Source organism: Haematobia irritans, chromosome 2 (assembly GCF_050003625.1).
Source record: "Haematobia irritans isolate KBUSLIRL chromosome 2, ASM5000362v1, whole genome shotgun sequence".
NCBI classification, from domain to species: Eukaryota; Metazoa; Arthropoda; class Insecta; order Diptera; family Muscidae; genus Haematobia; species Haematobia irritans.
Window position 1 is genome coordinate 138,492,206 of NC_134398.1, and position 19,702 is coordinate 138,511,907.

A 19,702-nucleotide genomic window follows, 5' to 3' on the forward strand; every position below is an offset into this window, starting at 1 on the left:
CCATATCTCCTTAAATATGCGTCCTAGAGCGAAAAGAAGGTTAATTCGTGACCACCCCCCAAAAATCAAAATTTTGATGAAAATCCTCGAAAACTCAAATTTTTCATATGAAAAACTTAAATTGGCCATATCTCCTTAAATATGCGTCCTAGAGCGAAAAGAAGGTTAATTCGTGACCACCCCCCAAAAAATCAAAATTTTGATGAAAATCCTCGAAAAATCAAATTTTTCATATGAAAAACTTAAATTGGCCATATCTCCTTAAATATGCGTCCTAGAGCGAAAAGAAGGTTAATTCGTGACCACCCCGCAAAAATCAAAATTTTGATGAAAATCCTGGAAAAATCAAATTTTTCATATGAAAATCTTAAATTGGTCATATCTCCTTAAATATGCGTCCTAGAGCGAAAAGAAGGTTAATTCGTGACCACCCCCCAAAATTCAAAATTTTGATGAAAATCCTCGAAAAATCAAAATTTTCATATGAAAAACTTAAATTGGCCATATCTCCTTAAATATGCGTCCTAGAGCGAAAAGAAGGTTAATTCGTGACCACAGCCAAAAAATCAAAATGTTGATGAAAATCCTCAAATAATCAAATTTTTTATATGAAAAACTTAAATTGGCCATATCTCCTTAAATATGCGTCCTAGAGCGAAAAGAAGGTTAATTCGTGACCACCCCCCAAAATTCAAAATTTTGATGAAAATCCTCGAAAAATCAAAATTTTCATGTGAAAAACTTAAATTGGCCATATCTCCTTAAATATGCGTCCTAGAGCGAAAAGAAGGTTAATTCGTGACCACCCCCAAAAAATCAAAATTTTGATGAAAATCCTCGAAAAATCAAATTTTTCATATGAAAAACTTAAATTGGCCATATCTCCTTAAATATGCGTCCTAGAGCGAAAAGAAGGTTAATTCGTGACCACCCCGCAAAAATCAAAATTTTGATGAAAATCCACAAAAAATCAAATTTTTTATATGAAAAACTTAAATTGGCCTATCTCCTTAAATATGCGTCCTAGAGCGAAAAGAAGGTTAATTCGTGATCACCCCGCAAAAATCAAAATTTTGATGAAAATCCTCGAAAAATCAAAATTTTCATATGAAAAACTTAAATTGGCCATATCTCCTTAAATATGCGTCCTAGAGCGAAAAGAACGTTAATTCGTGACCACCCCAAAAAAATCAAAATTTTGATGAAAATCCTCGAAAAATCGAATTTTTCATATGAAAAACTTAAATTGGCCATATCTCCTTAAATATGCGTCCTAGAGCGAAAAGAAGGTTAATTCGTGACCACCCCCCAAAAAATCAAAATTTTGATGAAAATCCTGGAAAAATCAAATTTTTCATATGAACAACTTAAATTGGCCATATCTCCTTAAATATGCGTCCTAGAGCAAAAAGAAGGTTAATTCGTGACCACCCCCCAAAAATCAAAATTTTGATGAAAATCCTCGAAAAATCAAATTTTTCATATGAAAAACTTAAATTGGCCATATCTCCTTAAATATGCGTCCTAGAGCGAAAAGAATGTTAATTCGTGACCACCCCCAAAAAATCAAAATTTTGATGAAAATCCTGGAAAAATCAAATTTTTCATATGAAAATCTTAAATTGGTCATATCTCCTTAAATATGCGTCCTAGAGCGAAAAGAAGGTTAATTCGTGACCACCCCCCAAAATTCAAAATTTTGATGAAAATCCTCGAAAAATCAAAATTTTCATATGAAAAACTTAAATTGGCCATATCTCCTTAAATATGCGTCCTAGAGCGAAAAGAAGGTTAATTCCTGACCACCCCCCAAAAATCAAAATCTTGATGAAAATCCTCGAAAAATCAAATTTTTCATATGAAAAACTTAAATTGGCCATATCTCCTTAAATATGCGTCCTAGAGCGAAAAGAAGGTTAATTCGTGACCACCCCCCAAAAAATCAAAATTTTGATGAAAATCCTGGAAAAATCAAATTTTTCATATGAACAACTTAAATTGGCCATATCTCCTTAAATATGCGTCCTAGAGCGAAAAGAAGGTTAATTCGTGACCACCCCCCAAAAAATCAAAATTTTGATGAAAATCCTGGAAAAATCAAATTTTTCATATGAAAAACTTAAATTGGCCATATCTCCTTAAATATGCGTCCTAGAGCGAAAAGAAGGTTAATTCGTGACCACCCCCCAAAAATCAAAATTTTGATGAAAATCCTCGAAAAATCAAATTTTTCATATGAAAAACTTAAATTGGCCATATCTCCTTAAATATGCGTCCTAGAGCGAAAAGAAGGTTAATTCGTGACCACCCCCCAAAATTCAAAATTTTGATGAAAATCCTCAAAAAAATCAAATTTTTCATATGAAAAACTTAAATTGGCCATATCTCCTTAAATATGCGTCCTAGAGCGAAAAGAAGGTTAATTCGTGACCACCCCCCAAAAAATCAAAATTTTGATGAAAATCCTCGAAAAATCAAATTTTTCATATGAAAAACTTAAATTGGCCATATCTCCTTAAATATGCGTCCTAGAGCGAAAAGAAGGTTAATTCGTGACCACCCCGCAAAAATCAAAATTTTGTTGAAAATCCTGGAAAAATCAAATTTTTCATATGAAAATCTTAAATTGGTCATATCTCCTTAAATATGCGTCCTAGAGCGAAAAGAAGGTTAATTCGTGACCACCCCCCAAAATTCAAAATTTTGATGAAAATCCTCGAAAAATCAAAATTTTCATATGAAAAACTTAAATTGGCCATATCTCCTTAAATATGCGTCCTAGAGCGAAAAGAAGGTTAATTCGTGACCACCCCCCAAAAATCAAAATCTTGATGAAAATCCTCGAAAAATCAAATTTTTCATATGAAAAACTTAAATTGGCCATATCTCCTTAAATATGCGTCCTAGAGCGAAAAGAAGGTTAATTCGTGACCACGCCGCAAAAATCAAAATTTTGTTGAAAATCCTCGAAAAATCAAATTTTTCATATGAAAAACTTAAATTGGCCATATCTCCTTAAATATGCGTCCTAGAGCGAAAAGAAGGTTAATTCGTGACCACCCCCCAAAAATCAAAATTTTGATGAAAATCCTCGAAAAATCAAATTTTTCATATGAAAAACTTAAATTGGCCATATCTCCTTAAATATGCGTCCTAGAGCGAAAAGAAGGTTAATTCGTGACCACCCCCCAAAAAATCAAAATTTTGATGAAAATCCTCGAAAAATCAAATTTTTCATATGAAAAACTTAAATTGGCCATATCTCCTTAAATATGCGTCCTAGAGCGAAAAGAAGGTTAATTCGTGACCACCCCGCAAAAATCAAAATTTTGATGAAAATCCTGGAAAAATCAAATTTTTCATATGAAAATCTTAAATTGGTCATATCTCCTTAAATATGCGTCCTAGAGCGAAAAGAAGGTTAATTCGTGACCACCCCCCCAAAATTCAAAATTTTGATGAAAATCCTCGAAAAATCAAAATTTTCATATGAAAAACTTAAATTGGCCATATCTCCTTAAATATGCGTCCTAGAGCGAAAAGAAGGTTAATTCGTGACCACAGCCAAAAAATCAAAATGTTGATGAAAATCCTCAAATAATCAAATTTTTTATATGAAAAACTTAAATTGGCCATATCTCCTTAAATATGCGTCCTAGAGCGAAAAGAAGGTTAATTCGTGACCACCCCCCAAAATTCAAAATTTTGATGAAAATCCTCGAAAAATCAAAATTTTCATGTGAAAAACTTAAATTGGCCATATCTCCTTAAATATGCGTCCTAGAGCGAAAAGAAGGTTAATTCGTGACCACCCCCCAAAAAATCAAAATTTTGATGAAAATCCTCGAAAAATCAAATTTTTCATATGAAAAACTTAAATTGGCCATATCTCCTTAAATATGCGTCCTAGAGCGAAAAGAAGGTTAATTCGTGACCACCCCCAAAAAATCAAAATTTTGATGAAAATCCTCAAAAAATCCAAATTTTTTACACGAAAAACTTAAATTGGCCCTATCTCCTTAAATATGCGTCCTAGAGCGAAAAGAAGGTTAATTCGTGACCACCCCGCAAAAATCAAAATTTTGTTGAAAATCCTCGAAAAATCAAATTTTTCATATGAAAAACTTAAATTGGCCATATCTCCTTAAATATGCGTCCTAGAGCGAAAAGAAGGTTAATTCGTGACCACCCCCCAAAATTCAAAATTTTGATGAAAATCCTCAAAAAAATCAAATTTTTCATATGAAAAACTTAAATTGGCCATATCTCCTTAAATATGCGTCCTAGAGCGAAAAGAAGGTTAATTCGTGACCACCCCCAAAAAATCAAAATTTTGATGAAAATCCTCAAAAAATCTAATTTTTTATATGAAAAACTTTAATTGGCCATATCTCCTTAAATATGCGTCCTAGAGCAAAAAGAAGGTTAATTCGTGATCACCCCGCAAAAATCAAACTTTTGATGAAAATCCTCGAAAAATCAAAATTTTCATATGAAAAACTTAAATTGGCCATATCTCCTTAAATATGCGTCCTAGAGCGAAAAGAAGGTTAATTCGTGACCACCCCCAAAAAATCAAAATTTTGATGAAAATCCTCAAATAATCCAATTTTTTATATGAAAAACTTAAATTGGCCTATCTCCTTAAATATGCGTCCTAGAGCGAAAATAAGGTTAATTCGTGACCACCCCCAAAAATCTCAATTTTGATGAAAATCCTCGAAAAATCAAAATTTTCATATGAAAAACTTAAATTGGCCATATCTCCTTAAATATGCGTCCTAGAGCGAAAAGAAGGTTAATTCGTGACCACCCCAAAAAAATCAAAATTTTGATGAAAATCCTCGACAAATCAAATTTTTCATATGAAAAACTTAAATTGGCCATATATCCTTAAATATGCGTCCTAGAGCGAAAAGAAGGTTAATTCGTGACCACCCCCCAAAAATCAAAATTTTGATGAAAATCCTCGAAAAATCGAATTTTTCATATGAAAAACTTAAATTGGCCATATTTCCTTAAATATGCGTCCTAGAGCGAAAAGAAGGTTAATTCGTGACCACCCCCCAAAATTCAAAATTTTGATGAAAATCCTCGAAAAATCAAATTTTTCATATGAAAAACTTAAATTGGCCATATCTCTTTAAATATGCGTCCTAGAGCGAAAGAAGGTTAATTCGTGACCACGCCGCAAAAATCAAAATTTTGTTGAAAATCCTCGAAAAATCAAATTTTTCATATGAAAAACTTAAATTGGCCATATCTCCTTAAATATGCGTCCTAGAGCGAAAAGAAGGTTAATTCGTGACCACCCCCCAAAAATCAAAATTTTGATGAAAATCCTCGAAAAATCAAATTTTTCATATGAAAAACTTAAATTGGCCATATCTCCTTAAATATGCGTCCTAGAGCGAAAAGAAGGTTAATTCGTGACCACCCCCCAAAATTCAAAATTTTGATGAAAATCCTCAAATAATCAAATTTTTTATATGAAAAACTTAAATTGGCCATATCTCCTTAAATATGCGTCCTAGAGCGAAAAGAAGGTTAATTCGTGACCACCCCCCAAAATTCAAAATTTTGATGAAAATCCTCGAAAAATCAAAATTTTCATGTGAAAAACTTAAATTGGCCATATCTCCTTAAATATGCGTCCTAGAGCGAAAAGAATGTTAATTCGTGACCACCCCCAAAAAATCAAAATTTTGATGAAAATCCTGGAAAAATCAAATTTTTCATATGAAAATCTTAAATTGGTCATATCTCCTTAAATATGCGTCCTAGAGCGAAAAGAAGGTTAATTCGTGACCACCCCCCCAAAATTCAAAATTTTGATGAAAATCCTCGAAAAATCAAAATTTTCATATGAAAAACTTAAATTGGCCATATCTCCTTAAATATGCGTCCTAGAGCGAAAAGAAGGTTAATTCGTGACCACAGCCAAAAAATCAAAATGTTGATGAAAATCCTCAAATAATCAAATTTTTTATATGAAAAACTTAAATTGGCCATATCTCCTTAAATATGCGTCCTAGAGCGAAAAGAAGGTTAATTCGTGACCACCCCCCAAAATTCAAAATTTTGATGAAAATCCTCGAAAAATCAAAATTTTCATGTGAAAAACTTAAATTGGCCATATCTCCTTAAATATGCGTCCTAGAGCGAAAAGAAGGTTAATTCGTGACCACCCCCCAAAAAATCAAAATTTTGATGAAAATCCTCGAAAAATCAAATTTTTCATATGAAAAACTTAAATTGGCCATATCTCCTTAAATATGCGTCCTAGAGCGAAAAGAAGGTTAATTCGTGACCACCCCCAAAAAATCAAAATTTTGATGAAAATCCTCAAAAAATCCAAATTTTTTACACGAAAAACTTAAATTGGCCCTATCTCCTTAAATATGCGTCCTAGAGCGAAAAGAAGGTTAATTCGTGACCACCCCGCAAAAATCAAAATTTTGTTGAAAATCCTCGAAAAATCAAATTTTTCATATGAAAAACTTAAATTGGCCATATCTCCTTAAATATGCGTCCTAGAGCGAAAAGAAGGTTAATTCGTGACCACCCCCCAAAATTCAAAATTTTGATGAAAATCCTCAAAAAAATCAAATTTTTCATATGAAAAACTTAAATTGGCCATATCTCCTTAAATATGCGTCCTAGAGCGAAAAGAAGGTTAATTCGTGACCACCCCCAAAAAATCAAAATTTTGATGAAAATCCTCAAAAAATCTAATTTTTTATATGAAAAACTTTAATTGGCCATATCTCCTTAAATATGCGTCCTAGAGCAAAAAGAAGGTTAATTCGTGATCACCCCGCAAAAATCAAACTTTTGATGAAAATCCTCGAAAAATCAAAATTTTCATATGAAAAACTTAAATTGGCCATATCTCCTTAAATATGCGTCCTAGAGCGAAAAGAAGGTTAATTCGTGACCACCCCCAAAAAATCAAAATTTTGATGAAAATCCTCAAATAATCCAATTTTTTATATGAAAAACTTAAATTGGCCTATCTCCTTAAATATGCGTCCTAGAGCGAAAAGAAGGTTAATTCGTGACCACCCCCAAAAATCTCAATTTTGATGAAAATCCTCGAAAAATCAAAATTTTCATATGAAAAACTTAAATTGGCCATATCTCCTTAAATATGCGTCCTAGAGCGAAAAGAAGGTTAATTCGTGACCACCCCAAAAAAATCAAAATTTTGATGAAAATCCTCGACAAATCAAATTTTTCATATGAAAAACTTAAATTGGCCATATATCCTTAAATATGCGTCCTAGAGCGAAAAGAAGGTTAATTCGTGACCACCCCCCAAAAATCAAAATTTTGATGAAAATCCTCGAAAAATCGAATTTTTCATATGAAAAACTTAAATTGGCCATATTTCCTTAAATATGCGTCCTAGAGCGAAAAGAAGGTTAATTCGTGACCACCCCCCAAAAAATCAAAATTTTGATGAAAATCCTGGAAAAATCAAATTTTTCATATGAACAACTTAAATTGGCCATATCTCCTTAAATATGCGTCCTAGAGCGAAAAGAAGGTTAATTCGTGACCACCCCCCAAAAATCAAAATTTTGATGAAAATCCTCGAAAAATCAAATTTTTCATATGAAAAACTTAAATTGGCCATATCTCCTTAAATATGCGTCCTAGAGCGAAAAGAATGTTAATTCGTGACCACCCCGCAAAAATCAAAATTTTGATGAAAATCCTGGAAAAATCAAATTTTTCATATGAAAATCTTAAATTGGTCATATCTCCTTAAATATGCGTCCTAGAGCGAAAAGAAGGTTAATTCGTGACCACCCCCCAAAAATCAAAATTTTGATGAAAATCCTCGAAAAATCAAATTTTTCATATGAAAAACTTAAATTGGCCATATCTCCTTAAATATGCGTCCTAGAGCGAAAAGAAGGTTAATTCGTGACCACCCCCCAAAAATCAAAATCTTGATGAAAATCCTCGAAAAATCAAATTTTTCATATGAAAAACTTAAATTGGCCATATCTCCTTAAATATGCGTCCTAGAGCGAAAAGAAGGTTAATTCGTGACCACCCCCAAAAAATCAAAATTTTGATGAAAATCCTCAAAAAATCAAATTTTTTATATGAAAAACTTAAATTGGCCATATCTCCTTAAATATGCGTCCTAGAGCGAAAAGAAGGTTAATTCGTGACCACCCCGCAAAAATCAAAATTTTGATGAAAATCCTGGAAAAATCAAATTTTTCATATGAAAATCTTAAATTGGTCATATCTCCTTAAATATGCGTCCTAGAGCGAAAAGAAGGTTAATTCGTGACCACCCCCCAAAATTCAAAATTTTGATGAAAATCCTCGAAAAATCAAAATTTTCATATGAAAAACTTAAATTGGCCATATCTCCTTAAATATGCGTCCTAGAGCGAAAAGAAGGTTAATTCGTGACCACCCCCCAAAAATCAAAATCTTGATGAAAATCCTCGAAAAATCAAATTTTTCATATGAAAAACTTAAATTGGCCATATCTCCTTAAATATGCGTCCTAGAGCGAAAAGAAGGTTAATTCGTGACCACGCTGCAAAAATCAAAATTTTGTTGAAAATCCTCGAAAAATCAAATTTTTCATATGAAAAACTAAAATTGGCCATATCTCCTTAAATATGCGTCCTAGAGCGAAAAAAAGGTTAATTCGTGACCACCCCCCAAAAATCAAAATTTTGATGAAAATCCTCGAAAAATCAAATTTTTCATATGAAAAACTTAAATTGGCCATATCTCCTTAAATATGCGTCCTAGAGCGAAAAGAAGGTTAATTCGTGACCACCCCCCAAAATTCAAAATTTTGATGAAAATCCTCAAAAAAATCAAATTTTTCATATGAAAAACTTAAATTGGCCATATCTCCTTAAATATGCGTCCTAGAGCGAAAAGAAGGTTAATTCGTGACCACCCCCCAAAAAATCAAAATTTTGATGAAAATCCTCGAAAAATCAAATTTTTCATATGAAAAACTTAAATTGGCCATATCTCCTTAAATATGCGTCCTAGAGCGAAAAGAAGGTTAATTCGTGACCACCCCGCAAAAATCAAAATTTTGTTGAAAATCCTGGAAAAATCAAATTTTTCATATGAAAATCTTAAATTGGTCATATCTCCTTAAATATGCGTCCTAGAGCGAAAAGAAGGTTAATTCGTGACCACCCCCCAAAATTCAAAATTTTGATGAAAATCCTCGAAAAATCAAAATTTTCATATGAAAAACTTAAATTGGCCATATCTCCTTAAATATGCGTCCTAGAGCGAAAAGAAGGTTAATTCGTGAGCACCCCCCAAAAATCAAAATCTTGATGAAAATCCTCGAAAAATCAAATTTTTCATATGAAAAACTTAAATTGGCCATATCTCCTTAAATATGCGTCCTAGAGCGAAAGAAGGTTAATTCGTGACCACGCCGCAAAAATCAAAATTTTGTTGAAAATCCTCGAAAAATCAAATTTTTCATATGAAAAACTTAAATTGGCCATATCTCCTTAAATATGCGTCCTAGAGCGAAAAGAAGGTTAATTCGTGACCACCCCCCAAAAATCAAAATTTTGATGAAAATCCTCGAAAAATCAAATTTTTCATATGAAAAACTTAAATTGGCCATATCTCCTTAAATATGCGTCCTAGAGCGAAAAGAAGGTTAATTCGTGACCACCCCCCAAAATTCAAAATTTTGATGAAAATCCTCAAATAATCAAATTTTTTATATGAAAAACTTAAATTGGCCATATCTCCTTAAATATGCGTCCTAGAGCGAAAAGAAGGTTAATTCGTGACCACCCCCCAAAATTCAAAATTTTGATGAAAATCCTCGAAAAATCAAAATTTTCATGTGAAAAACTTAAATTGGCCATATCTCCTTAAATATGCGTCCTAGAGCGAAAAGAAGGTTAATTCGTGACCACCCCCCAAAAAATCAAAATTTTGATGAAAATCCTCGAAAAATCAAATTTTTCATATGAAAAACTTAAATTGGCCATATCTCCTTAAATATGCGTCCTAGAGCGAAAAGAAGGTTAATTCGTGACCACCCCCAAAAAATCAAAATTTTGATGAAAATCCTCAAAAAATCAAAATTTTTTACACGAAAAACTTAAATTGGCCCTATCTCCTTAAATATGCGTCCTAGAGCGAAAAGAAGGTTAATTCGTGACCACCCCGCAAAAATCAAAATTTTGATGAAAATCCTCGAAAAATCAAAATTTTCATATGAAAAACTTAAATTGGCCATATCTCCTTAAATATGCGTCCTAGAGCGAAAAGAAGGTTAATTCGTGACCACCCCAAAAAAATCAAAATTTTGATGAAAATCCTCGACAAATCAAATTTTTCATATGAAAAACTTAAATTGGCCATATATCCTTAAATATGCGTCCTAGAGCGAAAAGAAGGTTAATTCGTGACCACCCCCCAAAAATCAAAATTTTGATGAAAATCCTCGAAAAATCGAATTTTTCATATGAAAAACTTAAATTGGCCATATCTCCTTAAATATGCGTCCTAGAGCGAAAAGAAGGTTAATTCGTGACCACCCCCCAAAAAATCAAAATTTTGATGAAAATCCTGGAAAAATCAAATTTTTCATATGAACAACTTAAATTGGCCATATCTCCTTAAATATGCGTCCTAGAGCGAAAAGAAGGTTAATTCGTGACCACCCCCCAAAAATCAAAATTTTGATGAAAATCCTCGAAAAATCAAATTTTTCATATGAAAAACTTAAATTGGCCATATCTCCTTAAATATGCGTCCTAGAGCGAAAAGAATGTTAATTCGTGACCACCCCCAAAAAATCAAAATTTTGATGAAAATCCTCAAAAACTCAAATTTTTTATATGAAAAACTTTAATTGGCCATATCTCCTTAAATATGCGTCCTAGAGCGAAAAGAAGGTTAATTCGTGACCACCCCGCAAAAATCAAAATTTTGATGAAAATCCTGGAAAAATCAAATTTTTCATATGAAAATCTTAAATTGGTCATATCTCCTTAAATATGCGTCCTAGAGCGAAAAGAAGGTTAATTCGTGACCACCCCCCAAAATTCAAAATTTTGATGAAAATCCTCGAAAAATCAAAATTTTCATATGAAAAACTTAAATTGGCCATATCTCCTTAAATATGCGTCCTAGAGCGAAAAGAAGGTTAATTCGTGACCACCCCCCAAAAATCAAAATCTTGATGAAAATCCTCGAAAAATCAAAATTATATGAAAAACTTAAATTGGCCATATCTCCTTAAATATGCGTCCTAGAGCGAAAAGAAGGTTAATTCGTGACCACCCCCAAAAAATCAAAATTTTGATGAAAATCCTCAAAAAATCCAAATTTTTTACACGAAAAACTTAAATTGGCCCTATCTCCTTAAATATGCGTCCTAGAGCGAAAAGAAGGTTAATTCGTGACCACCCCGCAAAAATCAAAATTTTGTTGAAAATCCTCGAAAAATCAAATTTTTCATATGAACAACTTAAATTGGCCATATCTCCTTAAATATGCGTCCTAGAGCGAAAAGAAGGTTAATTCGTTACCACCCCCCAAAATTCAAAATTTTGATGAAAATCCTCAAAAAAATCAAATTTTTCATATGAAAAACTTAAATTGGCCATATCTCCTTAAATATGCGTCCTAGAGCGAAAAGAAGGATAATTCGTGACCACCCCCCAAAAAATCAAAATTTTGATGAAAATCCTGGAAAAATCAAATTTTTCATATGAAAAACTTAAATTGGCCATATCTCCTTAAATATGCGTCCTAGAGCGAAAAGAAGGATAATTCGTGACCACCCCCCAAAAAATCAAAATTTTGATGAAAATCCTGGAAAAATCAAATTTTTCATATGAAAAACTTAAATTGGCCATATCTCCTTAAATATGCGTCCTAGAGCGAAAAGAAGGTTAATTCGTGACCACCCCCCAAAAATCAAAATCTTGATGAAAATCCTCGAAAAATCAAATTTTTCATATGAAAATCTTAAATTGGTCATATCTCCTTAAATATGCGTCCTAGAGCGAAAAGAAGGTTAATTCGTGACCACCCCCCAAAATTCAAAATTTTGATGAAAATCCTCGAAAAATCAAAATTTTCATATGAAAAACTTAAATTGGCCATATCTCCTTAAATATGCGTCCTAGAGCGAAAAGAAGGTTAATTCGTGACCACCCCCAAAAATCAAAATCTTGATGAAAATCCTCGAAAAATCAAATTTTTCATATGAAAAACTTAAATTGGCCATATCTCCTTAAATATGCGTCCTAGAGCGAAAAGAAGGTTAATTCGTGACCACGCCGCAAAAATCAAAATTTTGTTGAAAATCCTCGAAAAATAAAATTTTTCATATGAAAAACTTAAATTGGCCATATCTCCTTAAATATGCGTCCTAGAGCGAAAAGAAGGTTAATTCGTGACCACCCCCCAAAAATCAAAATCTTGATGAAAATCCTCGAAAAATCAAATTTTTCATATGAAAAACTTAAATTGGCCATATCTCCTTAAATATGCGTCCTAGAGCGAAAAGAAGGTTAATTCGTGACCACGCCGCAAAAATCAAAATTTTGTTGAAAATCCTCGAAAAATCAAATTTTTCATATGAAAAACTTAAATTGGCCATATCTCCTTAAATATGCGTCCTAGAGCGAAAAGAAGGTTAATTCGTGACCACCCCCCAAAAATCAAAATTTTGATGAAAATCCTCGAAAAATCAAATTTTTCATATGAAAAACTTAAATTGGCCATATCTCCTTAAATATGCGTCCTAGAGCGAAAAGAAGGTTAATTCGTGACCACCCCCCAAAATTCAAAATTTTGATGAAAATCCTCAAAAAAATCAAATTTTTCATATGAAAACTTAAATTGGCCATATCTCCTTAAATATGCGTCCTAGAGCGAAAAGAAGGTTAATTCGTGACCACCCCCCAAAAAATCAAAATTTTGATGAAAATCCTCGAAAAATCAAATTTTTCATATGAAAAACTTAAATTGGCCATATCTCCTTAAATATGCGTCCTAGAGCGAAAAGAAGGTTAATTCGTGAACACCCCGCAAAAATCAAAATTTTGATGAAAATCCTGGAAAAATCAAATTTTTCATATGAAAATCTTAAATTGGTCATATCTCCTTAAATATGCGTCCTAGAGCGAAAAGAAGGTTAATTCGTGACCACCCCCCAAAATTCAAAATTTTGATGAAAATCATCGAAAAATCAAAATTTTCATATGAAAAACTTAAATTGGCCATATCTCCTTAAATATGCGTCCTAGAGCGAAAAGAAGGTTAATTCGTGACCACAGCCAAAAAATCAAAATGTTGATGAAAATCCTCAAATAATCAAATTTTTTATATGAAAAACTTAAATTGGCCATATCTCCTTAAATATGCGGCCTAGAGCGAAAAGAAGGTTAATTCGTGACCACCCCCCAAAATTCAAAATTTTGATGAAAATCCTCGAAAAATCAAAATTTTCATGTGAAAAACTTAAATTGGCCATATCTCCTTAAATATGCGTCCTAGAGCGAAAAGAAGGTTAATTCGTGACCACCCCACAAAAAATCAAAATTTTGATGAAAATCCTCGAAAAATCAAATTTTTCATATGAAAAACTTAAATTGGCCATATCTCCTTAAATATGCGTCCTAGAGCGAAAAGAAGGTTAATTCGTGACCACCCCCAAAAAATCAAAATTTTGATGAAAATCCTCAAAAAATCCAAATTTTTTACACGAAAAACTTAAATTGGCCCTATCTCCTTAAATATGCGTCCTAGAGCGAAAAGAAGGTTAATTCGTGACCACCCCGCAAAAATCAAAATTTTGTTGAAAATCCTCGAAAAATCAAATTTTTCATATGAAAAACTTAAATTGGCCATATCTCCTTAAATATGCGTCCTAGAGCGAAAAGAAGGTTAATTCGTGACCACCCCCCAAAATTCAAAATTTTGATGAAAATCCTCAAAAAAATCAAATTTTTCATATGAAAAACTTAAATTGACCATATCTCCTTAAATATGCGTCCTAGAGCGAAAAGAAGGTTAATTCGTGACCACCCCCAAAAAATCAAAATTTTGATGAAAATCCTCAAAAAATCAAATTTTTTATATGAAAAACTTTAATTGGCTATATCTCCTTAAATATGCGTCCTAGAGCGAAAAGAAAGTTAATTCGTGATCACCCCGCAAAAATCAAACTTTTGATGAAAATCCTCGAAAAATCAAAATTTTCATATGAAAAACTTAAATTGGCCATATCTCCTTAAATATGCGTCTTAGAGCGAAAAGAAGGTTAATTCGTGACCACCCCGCAAAAATCAAAATTTTGATGAAAATCCTCGAAAAATCAAAATTTTCATATGAAAAACTTAAATTGGCCATATCTCCTTAAATATGCGTCCTAGAGCGAAAAGAAGGTTAATTCGTGACCACCCCAAAAAAATCAAAATTTTGATGAAAATCCTCGACAAATCAAATTTTTCATATGAAAAACTTAAATTGGCCATATCTCCTTAAATATGCGTCCTAGAGCGAAAAGAAGGTTAATTCGTGACCACCCATAAAAAATCTAAATTTTGATGAAAATCCTCAAATAATCCAATTTTTTATATGAAAAACTTAAATTGGCCTATCTCCTTAAATATGCGTCCTAGAGCGAAAAGAAGGTTAATTCGTGACCACCCCCCAAAAATCAAAATTTTGATGAAAATCCTCGAAAAATCGAATTTTTCATATGAAAAACTTAAATTGGCCATATCTCCTTAAATATGCGTCCTAGAGCGAAAAGGAGGTTAATTCGTGACCACCCCCCAAAAAATCAAAATTTTGATGAAAATCCTGGAAAAATCAAATTTTTCATATGAACAACTTAAATTGGCCATATCTCCTTAAATATGCGTCCTAGAGCGAAAAGAAGGTTAATTCGTGACCACTCCCCAAAAATCAAAATTTTGATGAAAATCCCCGAAAAATCAAATTTTTCATATGAAAAACTTAAATTGGCCATATCTCCTTAAATATGCGTCCTAGAGCGAAAAGAATGTTAATTCGTGACCACCCCCAAAAAATCAAAATTTTGATGAAAATCCTCAAAAAATCAAATTTTTTATATGAAAAACTTTAATTGGCCATATCTCCTTAAATATGCGTCCTAGAGCGAAAAGAAGGTTAATTCGTGACCACCCCGCAAAAATCAAAATTTTGATGAAAATCCTGGAAAAATCAAATTTTTCATATGAAAATCTTAAATTGGTCATATCTCCTTAAATATGCGTCCTAGAGCGAAAAGAAGGTTAATTCGTGACCACCCCCCAAAATTCAAAATTTTGATGAAAATCCTCGAAAAATCAAAATTTTCATATGAAAAACTTAAATTGGCCATATCTCCTTACATATGCGTCCTAGAGCGAAAAGAAGGTTAATTCGTGACCACCCCCCAAAAATCAAAATCTTGATGAAAATCCTCGAAAAATCAAATTTTTCATATGAAAAACTTAAATTGGCCATATCTCCTTAAATATGCGTCCTAGAGCGAAAAGAAGGTTAATTCGTGACCACCCCCAAAAAATCAAAATTTTGATGAAAATCCTCAAAAAATCCAAATTTTTTACACGAAAAACTTAAATTGGCCCTATCTCCTTAAATATGCGTCCTAGAGCGAAAAGAAGGTTAATTCGTGACCACCCCGCAAAAATCAAAATTTTGTTGAAAATCCTCGAAAAATCAAATTTTTTATATGAAAAACTTTAATTGGCTATATCTCCTTAAATATGCGTCCTAGAGCGAAAAGAAAGTTAATTCGTGATCACCCCGCAAAAATCAAACTTTTGATGAAAATCCTCGAAAAATCAAAATTTTCATATGAAAAACTTAAATTGGCCATATCTCCTTAAATATGCGTCTTAGAGCGAAAAGAAGGTTAATTCGTGACCACCCCGCAAAAATCAAAATTTTGATGAAAATCCTCGAAAAATCAAAATTTTCATATGAAAAACTTAAATTGGCCATATCTCCTTAAATATGCGTCCTAGAGCGAAAAGAAGGTTAATTCGTGACCACCCCAAAAAAATCAAAATTTTGATGAAAATCCTCGACAAATCAAATTTTTTATATGAAAAACTTTAATTGGCTATATCTCCTTAAATATGCGTCCTAGAGCGAAAAGAAAGTTAATTCGTGATCACCCCGCAAAAATCAAACTTTTGATGAAAATCCTCGAAAAATCAAAATTTTCATATGAAAAACTTAAATTGGCCATATCTCCTTAAATATGCGTCCTAGAGCGAAAAGAAGGTTAATTCGTGACCACCCCCCAAAAATCAAAATTTTGATGAAAATCCTCGAAAAATCAAATTTTTCATATGAAAAACTTAAATTGGCCATATCTCCTTAAATATGCGTCCTAGAGCGAAAAGAAGGTTAATTCGTGACCACCCCCCAAAATTCAAAATTTTGATGAAAATCCTCAAAAAAATCAAATTTTTCATATGAAAAACTTAAATTGGCCATATCTCCTTAAATATGCGTCCTAGAGCGAAAAGAAGGTTAATTCGTGACCACCCCCCAAAAAATCAAAATTTTGATGAAAATCCTCGAAAAATCAAATTTTTCATATGAAAAACTTAAATTGGCCATATCTCCTTAAATATGCGTCCTAGAGCGAAAAGAAGGTTAATTCGTGACCACCCCCCAAAATTCAAAATTTTGATGAAAATCCTCAAAAAAATCAAATTTTTCATATGAAAAACTTAAATTGACCATATCTCCTTAAATATGCGTCCTAGAGCGAAAAGAAGGTTAATTCGTGACCACCCCCAAAAAATCAAAATTTTGATGAAAATCCTCAAAAAATCAAATTTTTTATATGAAAAACTTTAATTGGCTATATCTCCTTAAATATGCGTCCTAGAGCGAAAAGAAAGTTAATTCGTGATCACCCCGCAAAAATCAAACTTTTGATGAAAATCCTCGAAAAATCAAAATTTTCATATGAAAAACTTAAATTGGCCATATCTCCTTAAATATGCGTCTTAGAGCGAAAAGAAGGTTAATTCGTGACCACCCCGCAAAAATCAAAATTTTGATGAAAATCCTCGAAAAATCAAAATTTTCATATGAAAAACTTAAATTGGCCATATCTCCTTAAATATGCGTCCTAGAGCGAAAAGAAGGTTAATTCGTGACCACCCCAAAAAAATCAAAATTTTGATGAAAATCCTCGACAAATCAAATTTTTCATATGAAAAACTTAAATTGGCCATATCTCCTTAAATATGCGTCCTAGAGCGAAAAGAAGGTTAATTCGTGACCACCCATAAAAAATCTAAATTTTGATGAAAATCCTCAAATAATCCAATTTTTTATATGAAAAACTTAAATTGGCCTATCTCCTTAAATATGCGTCCTAGAGCGAAAAGAAGGTTAATTCGTGACCACCCCCCAAAAATCAAAATTTTGATGAAAATCCTCGAAAAATCGAATTTTTCATATGAAAAACTTAAATTGGCCATATCTCCTTAAATATGCGTCCTAGAGCGAAAAGAAGGTTAATTCGTGACCACCCCCCAAAAAATCAAAATTTTGATGAAAATCCTGGAAAAATCAAATTTTTCATATGAACAACTTAAATTGGCCATATCTCCTTAAATATGCGTCCTAGAGCGAAAAGAAGGTTAATTCGTGACCACCCCCCAAAAATCAAAATTTTGATGAAAATCCCCGAAAAATCAAATTTTTCATATGAAAAACTTAAATTGGCCATATCTCCTTAAATATGCGTCCTAGAGCGAAAAGAATGTTAATTCGTGACCACCCCCAAAAAATCAAAATTTTGATGAAAATCCTCAAAAAATCAAATTTTTTATATGAAAAACTTTATTTGGCCATATCTCCTTAAATATGCGTCCTAGAGCGAAAAGAAGGTTAATTCGTGACCACCCCGCAAAAATCAAAATTTTGATGAAAATCCTCGAAAAATCAAATTTTTCATATGAAAATCTTAAATTGGTCATATCTCCTTAAATATGCGTCCTAGAGCGAAAAGAAGGTTAATTCGTGACCACCCCCCAAAATTCAAAATTTTGATGAAAATCCTCGAAAAATCAAAATTTTCATATGAAAAACTTAAATTGGCCATATCTCCTTACATATGCGTCCTAGAGCGAAAAGAAGGTTAATTCGTGACCACCCCCCAAAAATCAAAATCTTGATGAAAATCCTCGAAAAATCAAATTTTTCATATGAAAAATTTAAATTGGCCATATCTCCTTAAATATGCGTCCTAGAGCGAAAAGAAGGTTAATTCGTGACCACCCCCAAAAAATCAAAATTTTGATGAAAATCCTCAAAAAATCAAATTTTTTATATGAAAAACTTTAATTGGCCATATCTCCTTAAATATGCGTCCTAGAGCGAAAAGAAGGTTAATTCGTGACCACCCCCCAAAAATCAAAATTTTGATGAAAATCCTGGAAAAATCAAATTTTTCATATGAAAATCTTAAATTGGTCATATCTCCTTAAATATGCGTCCTAGAGCGAAAAGAAGGTTAATTCGTGACCACCCCCCAAAATTCAAAATTTTGATGAAAATCCTCAAAAAAATCAAATTTTTCATATGAAAAACTTAAATTGGCCATATCTCCTTAAATATGCGTCCTAGAGCGAAAAGAAGGTTAATTCGTGACCACCCCCCAAAATTCAAAATTTTGATGAAAATCCTCGAAAAATCAAAATTTTCATATGAAAAACTTAAATTGGCCATATCTCCTTAAATATGCGTCCTAGAGCGAAAAGAAGGTTAATTCGTGACCACAGCCAAAAAATCAAAATGTTGATGAAAATCCTCAAATAATCAAATTTTTTATATGAAAAACTTAAATTGGCCATATCTCCTTAAATATGCGGCCTAGAGCGAAAAGAAGGTTAATTCGTGACCACCCCCCAAAATTCAAAATTTTGATGAAAATCCTCGAAAAATCAAAATTTTCATGTGAAAAACTTAAATTGGCCATATCTCCTTAAATATGCGTCCTAGAGCGAAAAGAAGGTTAATTCGTGACCACCCCACAAAAAATCAAAATTTTGATGAAAATCCTCGAAAAATCAAATTTTTCATATGAAAAACTTAAATTGGCCATATCTCCTTAAATATGCGTCCTAGAGCGAAAAGAAGGTTAATTCGTGACCACCCCCAAAAAATCAAAATTTTGATGAAAATCCTCAAAAAATCCAAATTTTTTACACGAAAAACTTAAATTGGCCCTATCTCCTTAAATATGCGTCCTAGAGCGAAAAGAAGGTTAATTCGTGACCACCCCGCAAAAATCAAAATTTTGTTGAAAATCCTCGAAAAATCAAATTTTTCATATGAAAAACTTAAATTGGCCATATCTCCTTAAATATGCGTCCTAGAGCGAAAAGAAGGTTAATTCGTGACCACCCCCCAAAATTCAAAATTTTGATGAAAATCCTCAAAAAAATCAAATTTTTCATATGAAAAACTTAAATTGACCATATCTCCTTAAATATGCGTCCTAGAGCGAAAAGAAGGTTAATTCGTGACCACCCCCAAAAAATCAAAATTTTGATGAAAATCCTCAAAAAATCAAATTTTTTATATGAAAAACTTTAATTGGCTATATCTCCTTAAATATGCGTCCTAGAGCGAAAAGAAAGTTAATTCGTGA